The 17,806-nt window shown below is 34.6% G+C and overlaps 2 pseudogenes; both read right to left on the reverse strand.

Moving 5' to 3' along the window:
• Nucleotides 1–1,971: 1,971 nt before the first annotated feature.
• Nucleotides 1,972–13,613, reverse strand: LOC116122235 (annotated as a pseudogene).
• A 1,844-nt stretch (nucleotides 13,614–15,457) lies between these two features.
• LOC116122236 lies at nucleotides 15,458–16,226 on the reverse strand (annotated as a pseudogene).
• Nucleotides 16,227–17,806: the final 1,580 nt, after the last annotated feature.

The following is a 17,806-nucleotide window of genomic DNA, read 5'->3' on the forward strand; positions in this document are numbered from 1 at the left end:
CATGACATCCCCATGTATTAATACGGGTGGTGAAGGCCTAGCCAAAAGGTCATTATCAATAAATATAAACATACATATAATTGTGACTTGTAACTGTATTATATATTTTGGGGGCTTCTAGTCTCTTAATTAATTAATAATATGTCATTTTCTTGCCCGAAGGTTTAAAAATATTTAAGGGTGCGTTTGGCTTATTATTTTTATCTATATTTCTAATCCTATTTTTTAAATGTTGTTTGACATGTTATTCCCAAAATATTAGTCTATTTTTTTTAATTACTTGAGACCCTATAAATTTATTAATTTCATTAAATACCCCCCAAAAAAAAGTTTAAAAACTAACAAAAACACCTCCACCCATCAATACCTGCCAGATTCCGGCATTCACCGCCGGTGATAGCCGGAATCTATCACAATAGTCATACAGCCACCGAAAATAGCCGGTAATGGCCAGATCCAAAGATGGCCGTCGTTTCAGCCTTTTCCGGTCGTCGCAGCCATAGCAGTTCGTAGATTTGGCCTTTTCTGACCAGATCCGTGGTGGATCTGGCCGGAAAAGACCATAACAATGCGTTACGGCACAGATCCGATCGATCTGTGTCGTAATGAAATTTTCTGGCCAGATTCCGATGGTGGTGGCCGGAATCTGGCACTGCAGGTGATGGGGTGTTTTTGTCATTTTATATACTAGAGTCTTTAATTAAATTAGTAAACCTAGGGCTTTTTCATAAATTTTTAAAGTTTACCTCGTAATACTCCCTTATCCAACAACCCAATACTATCCCCAAAATCCTATCCAAAATAATAAACCAAACGCACCCTAAGTTACTAGATGGGATTTGGTATGGAATTGACAAATTTTATGGCTTAGATTAACATCTAACTCTTTAATCTTGTAATTAAAAAAAAGATATATGTTAGTGGTGAAGAAGATAAAAGTAATTAAATCATGTGAGGGAATGGTCCACATTTGCATTATTAAGTTATAATACATTATCATCAGTGTTAAAAATATTTCTCATATTTTCAATTAGGGATTTAGCCGAGCCAAGCCGTTCTCAAGAAAAGCTCGAGTTTGAGCCAAGCTCGAGCTTGAGCTGCTCAAGTGCCTTTTCGAGCCTAGCCCGAGCCGTCCAATGCTCGGCTCGATAGGCTCGTGAGCCTCCATGGCTTGAAAGGGTATGAGTGTAAGTTTTTTAAATATAAGGTGTAAGTTTTTCAAGTATAAGGGTGTTTATGTAATTTATTATTTTACATATAAATGGTTTATTCTAAAAACCCTAACACAACCGCACTTCTTCTCCTTTCTTTTCTTTTTTCTTTTTCTTCTCCTTTCCATCACAACCGCACTTCTTCTCCTTTCTTTTCTCTTTCCTTTTTCTTCTCCTTTCCTTCTTCTTTCCCTTTCCTTTCTCTTTCCTTCTTCTTTCCTTTAGCTCTTCTACCTCAAATGTATGGCATTACAAATCTTGTCTCACTCTCCCTTCTCCAAGCTGCTTTTTCTTCTTAAAAAATGAGGCTGTTGCTTTTACATTATTGTTAAGGTTTTGAAGAATCTAGTGAGTTGACTTTGGATTGTTTTTTTTTTTTTTTTTTTTTTAAAGATTATTAGTGGGTTGCTTTGGATTAAAGTCTGTTAAACGAGCCAAGTCTCGAGCTCAGCAAATCATCTCGAGCCGAGCTTCGAGCTTGGTTTCTAGAGCTCGTCGAACCCAAGCTCTAGCTCGAGTTCATTAAATTTTCTTGAGCCAAGTGTCGAGTTCTACAGTGTTCAGCTCGGCTCGGCTTGTATACACCCCTATTTTCAATGTTTTCTTTTTTTTCTTTTTTTTATGACGCTTTTAGATGCTAATTGTGTTTTCAAGAAAAAATTGACATAACGAAGAAAAAGCAAACTTTGATCCATTATAGCACCAGACTATGTGCAACCAAAATGCTATTTCATCCAGGAAAATTACGGAAAGGAAGAAATTAAGTGGTTGGAGGGCAAAACACAACCTTGTAATCAGTTCCCGAAGGGCAAGTAAATACATCCGTTTTATCGACAAAGGCGTTAAGTGTAAGCATTTGGGCACAAATCCTTAAAAAACATGGAGTATGCCGATGCACGACAAGTCTCAGGGGTACACAAATTGTCAGTATTGAAAACTGTACATGGATGATTACAGCCACCGGGGTCCCTTAACTCAGTTGGACACAAACGATTGATGTCAGCCGCACAGTTAATCACCGAGTAGATGTTGCTCTAAATTCCATGGGAACGTTGAACCCATTCATCGCAGTGATATAAAAAAAATCAATGCTTTTATTGCCAACGCCGGTGCCAAAAGTATATTCTGCTAAGGTGACGGGTTCCTTACCTAATTGTGACGCACAGTAGAGAAGACCGTCACAGTCTCCGCTCTCACATTTGCCCATCCCGTTTGCATTAAAGTTGCAGTTGGTTCCAGCCCATATGCGGCCAATGTCGTTGAAGTTAGGATCCGTGTTGATAAACCATGATTAGCCTCGACGTAGTTCCCTGCCCCCACCAGCAGGGGCGGATCCAGCATGTCTACCCTTATATTTTGAAAAAAAAATTATAAATATTTATAATTAATTATTTTTATATCAAAAAAGGTATATATATATATAATATATATATAGATATATATATATATATATATATAATATATATAGATATATGCCACAATCAAAGTAATTGTGATAATAGGTTGATCAACAATGCTACAGACACTGGAGTTTTTACACCGAAATTTTATAGCGGTCTACGTATCTCCTGACTTAGACCATTCAAGCATTTAACGTTATTAATTTTTTTTTAAAATATAAAAATTTAAAAAAAAATCTGCAATGGACGCCCGTCCATAAGGAATGGACAGGCGTCTCTACTTTTATGGACGCCCGTCCATAAGGAATGAACGATCGTCCATTAAGTATGAAAAAAAAAAATAAAAATTTAAAAAAAAATCTAGAATGAACATCCATCCATAAGAAATAAACGGGCGTCCCTACTCTAATGGACGCCCGTCCATACTGTCCATATTTAATGGACGGGCATCCATACTTAATTAACTCTTTTTTCTTTTGGCTGGGAACATGTCGCCAACTCTTTTTGACTTTTCCTTTTCTTTTTTTTTTCTTTTTTCTAAAAACTAGTAAAGAATCTGGCATGCCATTTATGTACAAATTATACATGGGTTGTGCGAAAGCTCCACCTGCCAGAGAAAAGAAGCTCCACCTGTTTTGGTACAATTTTTTGGTGCAATTTTTTCGGTGGATATAACATTTTTCTAGGTTAATATCGCTTACCAATCATAAATATTACGGCTATGTTGGCCTAACAGTTTTGTTATTATAAATATATTTATATATATACAGCTAATTAATCTTCACAACTTTTTTGTGTCCTTAATTTTATTTAGTGAGTGTCTCTTTGTCTTCATCGCTCAATTGGAGTTAACTTTAGAAGACCTAAATTGTTTAACATTTTAGTATTCAAGGTGTCACATTATTTTCTGCTTTATTAGTTTTAAGTATCTATATTATTAATTTTAATTTAGTTTATTTTAAGGTTGAATCATGTTTAATTGTTTTTTTTTTTTTTTAGATTTTTTATTATGACGAAGAAAAACATGAATCTTATGAGTTTGTTTTGTGTTTGTTTGATTTTGTAATTGGTTGAAAATATTATTATCAATTTGACTTTAGATATAACAAATAAATTTATAAAATAAATTTTTTATATAATTAAAGGACAACTTGATTTACACCAATCATTAATATATTAATAATGATATTTTTATTATTTTATAATGTAATTAGTTGGCTTAGTATGTTCTAATAATAATTAAATTAAATCTAGTTGATCCATGTCAATAATTTAAATGTCGGGAAATTGATTAGCAAATTCTATAAGTTTTTAAATTTCACTAAAATGAGTTTAAATATAAGAATATTAACACAATAAAATGATTAATTAATTACTAAAATAATCTTTTAATTAGAACTAATTGTTACATCTAAAAACGTAATAAGTCAGTCTTTGTAATTTTATTAATTAAAATTTCATCAATCTTTCTTTATAAGTATCATACTATCTTTTTTTACTTGATAGTTATGATATCCAATTATTTTAAGAGATTAAAAAAAATTCCAACAAAAATTATGTTTTCTTGTGAATTGAATGTTATTTTCAACACATTTACTCAAGGTTTTGCTTAAGATTTAATGGTTTTTTTTTTTAAATTTCAGTAGTTGTTTGACAAACAATGACGAAATCGTAGAAGACCTCACGACAAAAATCCTGGCTCCGCCACTGTCCACCAGACGCGGCAGCTGCCCAAACCGTGCAGGAGCAGTTTTTTTGTATCCCGAAAAGGGCTGCATGGATGCCGGTGAAAGCAAGACTTAATTGTAGAGTAGGAAGAATGGAAGAGGACAAAGAGAGGATTCTGAAGAAGCTCATCATTTTGGAGACATTGAGAAGAAAAGATGGCTTGTATGATGTTGTTCTTGTGGGAAAAAAGATTATGAAAATATTGATCAGAAAACTTCGGAGAAATTTCCGGGTGATTTTTTTATGATTATCCTTTTTTCTTTAAGTCAATGTTAAGACAAAGTCAAGAAATTAAGAGAGTCAAACAAATGGTGCCAGGCAGTCGTAGAAGATTTGGATACAAGAAGTCAAATATGAGCTGGCATTGCTAACCGACTCGCCGTAGAGAATTAAAGAGATCAGTACTTTAATTAAAGTAAATATGATAAACTCTTTGTAGGTGTGGGAATGCATTTATTTTTTAATGGGCCTATTGTATAATGTAATCTGATTTTATAACCACAGTCTCTGGAGATCATGTTTATTCATTTTTATTTCCTACTAGCAGCATATCTGCCATTAGAAAATTTCAGTGCAATGAAAAATAATTGGTGTCCCTATCAAAAGCTACGAAACTAATTTGATAGAGTTAACAAGATATTATTTTTTGGGAGGGCTAAATATACATAAAAAGATTATTGACCAATCAAATTTTATTAGTAATTTTTTCAAATTTTAATTTTAATTTTTTTAGAATTCTCATCGGCGAGAGGGAACTTCCCCTAGTTTCACCTCTGCAAGTTATATAAAATCTGAAGTGCGAAATTGACGTGTTATTTATGATATATCGATTATAATAATATTATAGATCAATTCTAATTTATGTTATCACAGATGTATTAATATTAATATATAATCCAAAATTTATGTCTTTTTATGACTATATGACTAACATAATACGTCGTTACCTTTTAATTATTTTTTATTAATAGTTTTCAACAATGACTTATGAAGTCATAAGAAAATTCCAATCCCACGAGGAAATTGCGGATATGATCAGTAAAAATTAATTGCCAGCTAGCAAGTTTGAGACTTTTAATTCTCTTATTTTTGATATAGTCAACAAGAAAAGTAAATGTTATGGAAACAAATAAAACAAGATGGCAAGCCCGCGCGTTGCGCGGGTTTATTTATTATATTATTTTTATTTTATTATCGAATTTTTATATTTTAAAAAATTGTAAACGATTATTGTTTCACAAAAAATATGTCAAATATTGATTATAATAGAACATTTTGTTTTTTTTTTTTTTTAATTGGGTTTTTATGTTTAAAGATTGCTGAGAATCCTTATATGATTGCCATTTACGATGTCGTTAATTGGTTCCCGTGTTTGCTGCTTATTGGTGTTGATAAAATAAGGATGATTCACATGCATTCAATTAATGTATGTAGTACAGATCTTTCACATTCCTCTTTGAATTTGATAAAATGTAAGTGATGGAAGATTGAAATGGTCAGTTTGTAATTCAGCAGGAATTGAATTAATTGAATTCAATACATAGAAGTTGAAAGTCTCGCAACTTAGGAAAGTGGTTTTGACATAAATAAATAAATTAATTGAAGAACGACATAATACTGGAACATCTTAGTGATAGGAATATATTCCCTTTTCAAAGCAAAAGAAGAGTTGCAACACTTTTCTTACAATAATTTGGTACATAATAATATAATTGAAATGACAATTTTGTCCTTCTTAAAATTAGTAGTTCCTGTATGGAATATAACCATTGCTTTGAGGTCCAACAGTTAATCTTTCACCATTTTAAAAGGCTACCCAGCGCCATGAAATGAGCAAAAATAAAATAAAATAAAACTTGTCATCCTTCATGATCCAACACAAACTCTATTCGCCACAAAACACAAACTATTACTGGCTACAAAGTCCACAACAAAAACATGTATAACCTATCTGAGAAGGTAAGTTTGCAACTTTTTGATAATAAAATATGCTTCATTGATAAACAATTTGCAATATAACATTGTTTATAAGACACAGAAAAACAAAATAAATGGACAATATATATATATTTTTTTAAATGGTTCATACTGTGTCTACCCCAAAAAAGAAATGTTCATTAAATTATTCCGAATGTGTAACGCCCCATTTGAGGTACGTAGCTAATTTATGGTGTATTGCTTGAATGTTCTTTGTTTTTGCCCTTATTTGAGTTGTTATAATGTTAATATTGTTTGGTTGGCCCTTGGTTGAAGTGATGAGTTGGTTTGGTTGAGTGTTTGCCCGATGAGTGGTGTCAGAGATTAGTTCAGCAGGTGCATGAAGGCAAGACAACAGAGTTCCAAGTAATGGATGCTATCCTCTACTTTAGGAATCTATTGTGTATTCCTCCAAATGGTGAGTTAAGAAAGAGCATTCTTACGGAGGCTCATGATACACCACACACTGCTATCCTGGAGCAACCAAGATGTAAACAAAGGCTATTGGTGGCCAGGTATGAAGAGAAATATTGCAGAATTTGTAGCTAAATGCCTGGTTTGTCAGCAGGTAAAAGCAGAACATCAAAGGCCGTCAAGGTTGCTTCAACCACTTAGTATTTTGGAGTGGAAATGGGAGAGCATCTCGATGGATTTTATCACAGGTCTCCCCAGAGTACAGAGAGGGTATAATGCTATATGAGTGATTGTGGATAGATTATCTAAGTCAGCCCATTTCCTGCCAGTAAAGGAGAGCACCACTACGGATCAGGTGGCTTAGATTTACATTAAGGAGATAGTCAGGTTGCATGGGGTGCCCAAGACGATAGTGTCAGATAGAGATTCCAAATTTGTTTCAGCTTTCTGGATGAGGTTACAGAGGAATTTGGGTACTCGTTTGCATTCAGCACTGCCTATCATCCTCAGATGGATGGCCAAACAGAGAGAACGAATTAGGTGCTTGAGGATATGTTGAGAGCCTACTGTATGGATTATAGAGTTTCATGGCATGAGATGTTACCCTTGGTGAAGTTTGCGTACAATAATAGTTATCAGTCTACAATTAAGATGGCGCCTTACGAGGCTTTGTATGGTAGACAATGTAGGTCTCCACTACATTGGGATGAGATTGGTGAAAAAGATGAGTTAAGTACCGCTCTTGGGCCGGAGGTGACCTACAGATTGGCACTACCACCTAGCATGGACAAGGTACATGATTTTTTCCATGTCTCGATGCTGCGGAAATATGTAAGTGACCTCTCCCATATTTTGAGTGTAGAGGATGTTGAGTTAGTAGGAAACCTTGTGTATGAGGAGCAACTAGTACAGATCTTAGACCGAAGGATTAAAGAGCTCCAGAACAAGAGTATTATATTAGTGAAAGTTCTTTGGAGAAACCACAAGGTAGAAGAGGCCACATGGGAAGTAGAACAAGACTTGCAAAATCGTTACCTGGAGTTGTTTGTGTGAATTTTGGGGGGGGAGAATTGTAATGCCCTATTTGAGGTATGTAGCTAATTTATGGTGTATTGCTTGAATGTTCTTTGTTTTTGCCCTTATTTGAGTTGTTATAATGTTAATATTGTTTGGTTGGCCCTTGGTTGAAGTGATGGGTTGGTTTGGTTGAGTGTTTACCCTGAAATTGGTTGAGACTTGGCAAATTTTGAGGTCATGGTCTTCGCCGGGGCGAAGAAGAATCTTCGCCGCAGTGACGTATGCCCTGGATTTCTTCGCCGTGGCGAAGAGCCGGTTGAGATTTTTGTTGAAGCTTCTAGATATTTTTTTCCCTAAGGGAAAAATGACCATTCTACCCCTAATTAGCAGGAAAAGTGGGGAGTGAAATGTAAGAAAATTTCATGGAAAATATGTTAGTGTGGGGGTGTGATTGTAATGAATCAAAGGATAATGATGGAATTTTCAAGAAAGAATAAGGGCAATATGGGAATGAATGTAGATATTTTGAGCTAAAAAGGGGCTTAGTAAACCCTTCATTCATTCTTCTTCCAATGCCATACCCTTTCACCATTTTCTCTCAACCCTTCCTTCAATCTTTCAAGAATCTTTGAGGGCTTTTAGTTGGATCTTGGTAGAGAATTAATCTAAAGCATCCTAAGGTAAGGATTCTTGCTTTAGATGTGAAATTTATCTCTAGATGTGTTGAAGTCTTATAGTATGTTGTTTAAAGTTGTAGAGAAAAGACCATCTATCAAAGGAAAGAGAAGTGTTAGTGGAATCACTTCACCACAAGGTAAGTAAATCCAACCAAGTTGGGATTCAAGAAATCTTTTGAGTAGAGATTTCTTTATGCATGTATGTATTATGCTTGTTGAGAGATTGAGATGTTATGAGTATTTATCTATGTTGTTATTGAATATAATTGAATTATGAGAAGTGTTGAGATTGCATGATGTTGAGATTGCATGATGATGTAGTTTGAGATGAAGTTGGAGGAGATTGAGTAATTTCTTTGGGAGTGTTCTTTTATGACAGGAATTATAGCTATGTGAGGGAGTATCCTCCCATTTTTGGATGGTGAAAGAGAGGAGTAGAGTTATAGATAAAGTAGAGTTTGTGTATGCACATTACTTGTTTGATGAAATGCCTAAGAGAGGTATGAGCATGAGTAGTAAATCTTAATTCTTGCAACATTTCATATTGGCATTTCATGAGTGCATTAATGAATATGAACCATCCATATGCATTAATTGTACATTGAGAAGTAGCTTGAGAAAGAGTAGAGAATTTTGAGAATAAGCTATGTTAAGAGTAAAAGAATGAGAACACTCTAATAGTAAAGAGAATGAGAAAAACTCTAAGAGTGAAGAGAAAGAGAGATTTAGCACTAGAGAATGAAAGAAAAGAGAAAGTAGTGCTAAACAAGAGAATAGAGTAGGCTGTGCGATGGGGAACCCGTGAGTGATGAATAAAATCGTCACGAGTAGTGGGTGCTTTGTGATCTCCCAGCTGTGCCTCCGGTAAGATGAGGCCGTGACACTTGAGAGAGAGAGAATATACACTCACGTGGCCAAGGGTTCCGAATCCGTGCATAACCGAGTCCAATCGGCAGAGAATGAGTAGAAGTCACGAAGAGTGGGTTGGTGCTTTGTGAACTCCACCTGGCCGTGCCTTCGGCAAGATGAGGCCGTGACATTCAAGTGAGAAAGTTAATAGAAAAGAGCTATGAGAAAGAGAAACAAAAAGAGAAAATGAATGAGAAGAGAAGAGTGTGAGGAAAGAATTAAGAGAAAGAGTTACGGGGATAGACGAGTAGAGGATTTACTTACTGAGCATTATTTTATGCTCACCCCGTTGTTTTCTTTGTGTTTGTAGGATCTAGGTGAGGACGCGGTAGGATGGGCGTCGGCAAGTGAGGAGCAATAGCTACACTGTCTACTGTTTTTGATGACTTTTTGTAAATGATGCTCTATCTTGTATAAAGAATGTTTATATGTAATAAAAGAAAATTTTTGGGCCCATCTATTTTTGCTAATATACATGTATTTTATTATATATATTTCTATGAGTATTCTAGTATAAAAGGAGTTATTACAGAATGTCAGCCCCATCAATGCTCACTATGACCATCACTGCCAAAGGTTGGCTGCATAATAAAGGAATCAAAATTGAATCAATTTACGTTAAAAAATAAATCAGTAATAATATGAAATTTCATAAACAAACAATGGTTTAAAGTAAGCACCTGTGAGTGGGGCAATGGCTGGCTACACTTGGAATGACCACTTTCTGTTGCTCAACAGGTGGTGTATAGGTTGTTGTTGTAGGTGGAACAACTCTTAGTCAAGCACAGAGAGAAAGATGGGAACTGTAGTTCCAAGCTCCATGAATATATCAAAAACTGATAATGAAACAGGCATCATTGATTCGCCAAAGAGCTTGATGCTAGAGCTTAGTTCGCCTCAAGTCAAGAGGTTAGTCAAATTAGCCAAATATGAATATGAATATCCAAGAATTTGTCAAACATCCGCATATGGTTTAATCCAAACTTAAGTTCTACGCAAAAGTTCACTAAAAACTTAAAAAATTTCTATTTGAAAAACTCTTTCTGCAAGAAGTTTGAGTTTATACTCAAAGAAAATAATGGGTTACTAAATTTAGTCTGGTTGCATAAAAGCATCAAAGAAAAAAAAATTTCAACTGCATTTAGACATTAAGAAAACTTAAAGAGTAAGTGCTTTTAAGATTACACTATCAAATTTTTACTCTATAAAAGAAAAAATTACCTTTCGAATATGGTCTCTGCTTTCCATCATGTTAGTTGCTGGGTTTGAGAACTAATCAAGTTCATTTATGATAAAAAAAAAAAAAAAACAATTAACAGGATGTTACTCATTTATCCCATCACACACACATGCACATGCACACGCATAAACACATACTGTATATGCATTAAATGTGACAAAGTAAGAGAAAGTTGTGCAATTCTTGGAAGCTAATACATTGTGCAGTAGCTAAAACATATCATATCCAATTTGATGGAGATCTATGGACAAAACCATACTGGTGTGCTATCGTAGGCAACCAAGATTAAAACCTAAAAACACATGTAGTAGTGTGAGTCAGGATCATTCCCATGGAGAGTGTCTAGCCGAATTTAATGTTATGTGAACAAGGCTGGGGGGTTTTGAGTAAAACAGAAACAATTTCAGGAAAACAACAATTCAAACTAATCAATCAATCAAAATAACAAACTTTGGTCTAAGTCAACATCCACCATTGGAATCTTACAACTGATCATCGATGCAAAAATAAATCAATTCATACTTTGAATATTCACCGTTGGAACTATTTTCCTATTTCTCCTTAGTTGTAATTAATTAGGAAACAAGCGTTCTAATTAATCTTACTACTAAACAACCCTAGACAAGCGCTAAAGGTTTAATCTAGTGGCAGCCTTAAGGGCTAAAGAAATCGATGAAGCTGAACAACACAAACACAAGCGGTTGTATTTAATTCAGTTGAATGTTCTTCTTAAGATTTAATGATTCCTAACGCAGCAAATTATTAAACCCTAATTACCTCACAAGTTAGAGGGATCAAACAATTACGGATTTGATATCAAACTTAGTAGTGGACTGCAACAAATAATACACTAGTAGGCCTCCTAGTAATTAAATGCAACAATCATGACAATATGCATAGAAGAACATCCAATACTCAAAATATAAATTGAACACTAAAAAATTAGATTAGATCTCACAGTTTTATTGATTCCGAGACCTTCATTTCCTTCGACCAAGTTCTAAAAGTTTAGCCGCTCATGGCCATAATCAAAACTCAAAAGAAAACGAAGAAGAAGAACAGAAAGAGAGGCATGTGTGATCTCTTTCAATCTGATCTCTCTCCCTTTTTCAAGAATATCCAATTCAAAAGTATTTGAATTCTACTAAATCTCCTCAAAATATTCTAATATCCTAAAATAACATTTATCCTAATCTGATTCCAATTAATTGAAAATAAAATAAAGTCCTAAAATAAAATAGGAAAGTGGTGTGTCCAGCTGTAACTTGTGTGCCACATGTCTTCAAAACTTCCAATGATAAACTGCCTATTTGAATAAGGCAGAATGTTCCAGAAGATTGGCAGTGCAGGTGCGTCAACTTGAAGCCCAATTCCAACCTCGATACAGCGAGTATCTCTCCAAACTCAAAACATGAAAGTTGTAGATATATTTCTTAGGGTTCCACAGCATTTTTAATCATCTCAATCGGAGCTTGGATGAGAGAGTTATTCCCAGATTACGAAATGATGTCGAAACTATTCGAATTCACTTAATTAGTTCCGTTCTGCAATTAACACCTCCATTTGCATCCTAAATCAAAATAGAATAATAATGAGTACATTCAAGCAGCAAATAAGTATAAAAGACTAGACATTAAGGGGGTAGATATGACATTTTGCATTCTCATCACATACCATTATGCTGTGTACCATAATCAATCTATAACTTCACATGGAAAATATATGTAATGTATGAAAGAAATAATACCACACATTGACGGATTAGAATGCCATCACCAATAACCATGCTAGTTCCCAAAAGCACTACCAGTAGCAATAGAAGTTACTCACTCCTCAATTGATCTTACGTTTCATCTAGTTTTCTAGCACAACTCTTGTGTTATACAATGGGTTGCAATCTCACAATACGAACATCATAAGTTCACGCCTTAGTCTAACACATCATAAGAAAATAATGAGAAGGAAACAAAAAAGAAATGAAACCTGTTAGAATCATTCACAATGGCTTCAAAAACAACCTCATCAACCTACAGGAAATCCCAATTCAATTAAATCACAAAAACAATCAAACATCGCCATCAAATTTCCAATAAACATTTGAATTCTTCACACAAACATACCCGCCTAGCAAGGCCAAGGCTAACACGATCAAGAATCTTGAAATCAGACATCTTGAACCTCATAACATGCCCTGACTCTTCTTCCTCCACAGAAACAACCTCAGATTCAACTCGAGAAACAACCTTCCTCGAAGATGAACATTGAACTCTAAAACTTCTCATTTGAAACATCACACATGACTTTGACTTCCCACAAATTGCCTACTAATCAGCCTTGTTGACAAATTCCCACTTAAACTCCATCTCTCAACACCCTCCAAACCTGAATTGGAACCAATCCCACATATCACCATGTAGCAAATCTGCAAAAAGAACAATTGGATCATTCTAGAGACAAAAAAAAATGTAGATGTTTAGTTCTCATGTCATTTTAAGGAACATATAAAAAAAAAATCAATATTTAAATCCAAGTCATTGATTATACAAAGAAATGAATCATTCAACACATATAGAATAAGTTTAAGTTCATTGTTGAGAAACTTATTCACTACTTAATTAAAAAACTTTTAAAATTTAAATCCAACCATTAAGTTTACAATGAAAAGGAATCTTTAAGAAATGGATTAAAAGGTGTAAAATAGTAATGCGATTATGCGTTAACTGTAGAATAAACAGTATTTATTAGTTCTGGTATCATCATTCAGTGGGAACAATATACTGTAATCTTTTATCGATTTTATTGATAATAGAACTGTTATATATATAGTTCTATTTTTTTCCTTGAGGAATACCAAGTTCTTTTCTTTGGCAATAGTTAGGGATTCACGTTTCCGTAAATCGAATATTACATGTATGGTTGAGCTTGTTATTTCTAACAAAACATTCTATATCTCTATTCTTACTCTGGCAGTGTCGAGTTTGTCCAGCATGACTTTAAGGTTTTGTAGAATACCTTCCAATTTAGGCGAACCATCTGACATTGCTGCTTGACCTACTAAAATAAAAAAATGGACATGTAAAAGTAGATATGTAGAAGGAATATAAGAGTAATCAGTTGATGTTATTTACCGCACGCTTCTGTTTGTTTGGATTTTGGATTGACAATAGTTGGTCTTTTGTCTTCCATTTGTTAATGGTATCTGTGTGAAATGAAAGAAATATTTGAAGGTGTATGGATTGTTGAATTCTCTACTCTTATATAGCTTTATGTCATTAAGTAATATTATATGATAATTAATTATTACAACAATTGTTCGTTGTATGTTCAATGTAATTGGATTATTGCAATTAATATGACTTTTGATATTTTTAGAAAGTGTTTGCATGTTATTGGTTATGGTTATTTTGATTTAAATGTTTTATTGTATTGGATGAGTTTAAAATTTTCAAATTATATTAAATGTTAATGATAATACGTTTTATAGAAAACATTTTTCATTATTATTTTTGATATTTTGTTTAATTGAATGTGAAGGGGTTAAGATATATTAAATAATTAATAATTGAATGTGAAGGGGTACAAAAATATTAATATAATTAACAATAATATTAATATGCATGAATGAACGTTGAATATTAATGGATTAATAAAGTGTATTATTGAATTTCATGAATGTGAAAAGATATGTTGTATCTTTATCAAATTAAAAGAGGAATGTGAAAGATCTCAAATTAAAAGAGGAATGTGAAAGATTTGTATTGAATACATTAATTGAATGCATGTGAATAATTTCTATTATAACAATCTCTTAATATTCATGGAAATCAATAACACACAAGCGAATCATTAGTAATTTATCAAATTAAAAGAGGAATGTGAAAGATTTGTATTGAATACATTAACTGAATGCATGTGAATCCCTATTATAGCAAGCCCAATAAACAGCAAACACGTGGCCCAATTAATGACATCTTACATGACGATCATATATCAATCCTACATGGCGTCAGAAGAAGCAGTCTACTTCAGCATTATATTAATATATAGATTAATATTAATTAATAATAATAATTAATATGCATGAATGCACGTTGAATATTAATGGATTAATAAAGTGTATTATTGAATTTAATGAATGTGAAAAGATATGTTGTATCTTTATCAAATTAAAAGAGGAATGTGAAAGATCTCAAATTAAAAGAGGAATATGAAAGATCTCAAATTAAAAGAGGAATGTGAAAGATTTGCATTGAATACATTAATTAAATGCATGTGAATAATTTCTATTATAACAATCTCTTAATATTCATGAAAATCAATAACACACAAGTGAATTATTAGTAATTTATCAAATTAAAAGAGGAATGTGAAAGATCTGTATTGAATACATTAACTGAATGCATGTGAATAATCCCTATTATAGCAAGCCCAATACACAACAAACACGTGGACCAATTAACGACATCCTACATGGAGATTATATATCAATCCTATGTGGCGTCAGAAGAAGCAGTCTGCTTCAGCATTATATAAATATATAGATACTAGTGGCTGTGATCGATTGATACTAAGCTTTGGAGTAGATAAGTTATGTTTAGTACATAAGCATGTTTGATGACTTCAATTACCTACAGGATTTGCTGGTTAATATTAATGGCTAACGAGACAAGAAATAACAGAAACAGTACTGTTAATTCGTTGATGCATCATGGATAGATTAATATAGATGCACGCTAAACAAAAGAGAAAAAGAAATCTACAAAATCTAATGCTACTCAACACAATTAAAAATGATAAGAAGTCTATTAATGAAATTCATGGATTTCACCTTTGATAAAACATTTCTTAATTTAAACACCCAAAAAAGGTGATCTATTTGCTTAATTATAAAGACTAATTTAAGGCCTTATTCCATTGATAAGTGTAGTTTAATTATTTTCATTTCGCCCTTCAAATGCTTCAAGGGCAAAATACAACCTTATAGTTAGTCCTACTAGGGCAAGTAAATGTGCTTGTTGCATCATCCTTAGGGTAACTGTAAACATCTGGGCATCTATCTTTGAAATACTAGGAGTAAGTTGTAGGTCCACAGTTGCCAAAATTGCAACAGTGCTCCTCAGTCTTGAAAACAGGACATGGCTCGTTACATCCTCCAGAAACCTTCAGCTCATTCGGGCATTGACCGATGATATCAGTCGTGCATTTGATCACGCGGTTGCATCCACCTGAGACTGAACTAAACTCCATTGGAACATTAAGCCCATCAATATTAGACATGTCAATAAAGTCCATGTCCATGTATTGCTTCAAAGGGTACTCAGCCAATGTGTTTGGTGGTGCACCATATCCTTGGCATTTGAGGAGCCCGTTACAATCACCCGTTTCACACTTGCCCTTTCCATTACCATCAAACTGGCAATTGGTTCAAGCCCAAATGCGGGTTGCTGTGGTGCTAGGGTTGGCAGTGGTGGTCCATGTTTGACCTTGGCCAAGTTGTCTACCACCATTAGGCACAGCAACGGCCCAAACAGTGTATGGGCAATTGTTTTTGATATCAAAAGAGGCCGCATTAGCCAAGGTGATGGAAAGGGTAATTAGAAGGAATGAAGAAACGGAGAGGATATGCAAGAACTTCATTTTGGAAAGATTATTGATTTGTGACTCTGAGTGGTGTTTGTGAATGTGAGTTTATATAGAAACCGGAAATTGGACTACGTCATTGGAATTTGTTAGATGATATATTAATTAATGTCATTTACTTGAAAAGTATAAGTCAAGATAGTGAACAAATTAATGATATTTAGGCTAATTTAGCTATGGGAAATCAACCATATGTTGGAATATCAAGTACTTTCTAGCTAGTTATAAACTAAACTATGAGATGACTGACACCACAATTTAAATACATATAATTAATAGATTGACTTTATTGGTAGTGTAAGGCTCATTTATGCATCAAAAAGTCATCAATGGGCGAAGGTCCCATAATCCAAGAGTAAGGACATGTTTCCACCCAAGGCTGGCGACTTTTACATAATCCAAGAGTAAAGGACATGTTTCCACCCAAGGTTTAGCGAAACCCTCGTCTCACAAATTCCAGATTGTCACCTTTAAATTAACATGTTTATGATTTTTGTGTTATGGTATAATATAGATAGTGTTATAATCAAATTGCCCTTGAAAAATAAATTAAAATTACTTTTGAACTCCTGGATTTTGGCCATTCCCGAAACCCTTTTAGGCCACACGACTTCCTTTTTAGGTCGATTTGGCCGTTTTCCAGAGTCGGCGACCTTCCCCAACACCACACACAACACCCTTGTCCATCCAGCACCAAAACCTCACCCTCTCCTTGTGAATTCACCCACCATCACCTAGCATCCTTCACCATCACCCACACACAAGCCTAACTCCCCCTCAACCATCACCCGACACCCTTCACCATTTCAGCCCCCACCTTAGCCACTGTCCCCACCACGAGTTTGGAGAAGTTTGGTTTGTTTGATTGTGGAGTTGCTTTGATTGGTAGATTTTGGAGATTTGTGGGAATATTGATAATTGGTTGTGTGTAGTTTTGAAAAGTTTGGATTGATTCTTATTTGCAGGTGTAAATTTCTGGAATTTCTACCATACCCAACCCATTAGCATAGCTTTCTCCCCTAGACGCACACCAAATGCTCGACGAAAAGCCATACTCACCCACTGCCCCCATTGGGCACAAAAGAAAGGCCAGTGGATGACAAACGGTGAGTGAGGGAAGCTGATGTAGGGGTGGATTTTGAAGAGGATAGAATGGGGGGTCGAATGGAGGTGGTTGGGTGAATTTGCGATGAGAGAGGCGATTGAAAAATGGCTTCAAAAATGGAGGTTTGTGAAGTCAAACGCCCTTATTGAGCGCAAAAGAAAGGCCAATGAATGGTAAACGTTGAGTGAGGGAAGCTGATGTGGGGGTGGGTTTTGAAGATGGGAGAATGGGGGGTCGAATGGAGGTGGTTGGGTGAATTTCTGATGAGTGAGGCAATTGGAAAATGGCTACAAAAATGGAGGTTTGCGAAGTCGAATGGTCGCCGTTTTCTGGCGAATGAAGGGTGTTTTGGTGTGAGAAGAGGGTGGTGAAAGGTGAAGCAGAAGCAAGGAAGAGGGAGGGGGCTGTTTTAGGTGGAAAGGTAGCTGGAAAAAGGCTAAAAACATCGGCAGCAACATTTGCTAACCTGGGCCACTCCTGCCTAAAAT

This window comes from Pistacia vera, unplaced genomic scaffold (genome assembly GCF_008641045.1).
Source record: "Pistacia vera cultivar Batoury unplaced genomic scaffold, PisVer_v2 Contig1327, whole genome shotgun sequence".
NCBI classification, from domain to species: Eukaryota; Viridiplantae; Streptophyta; class Magnoliopsida; order Sapindales; family Anacardiaceae; genus Pistacia; species Pistacia vera.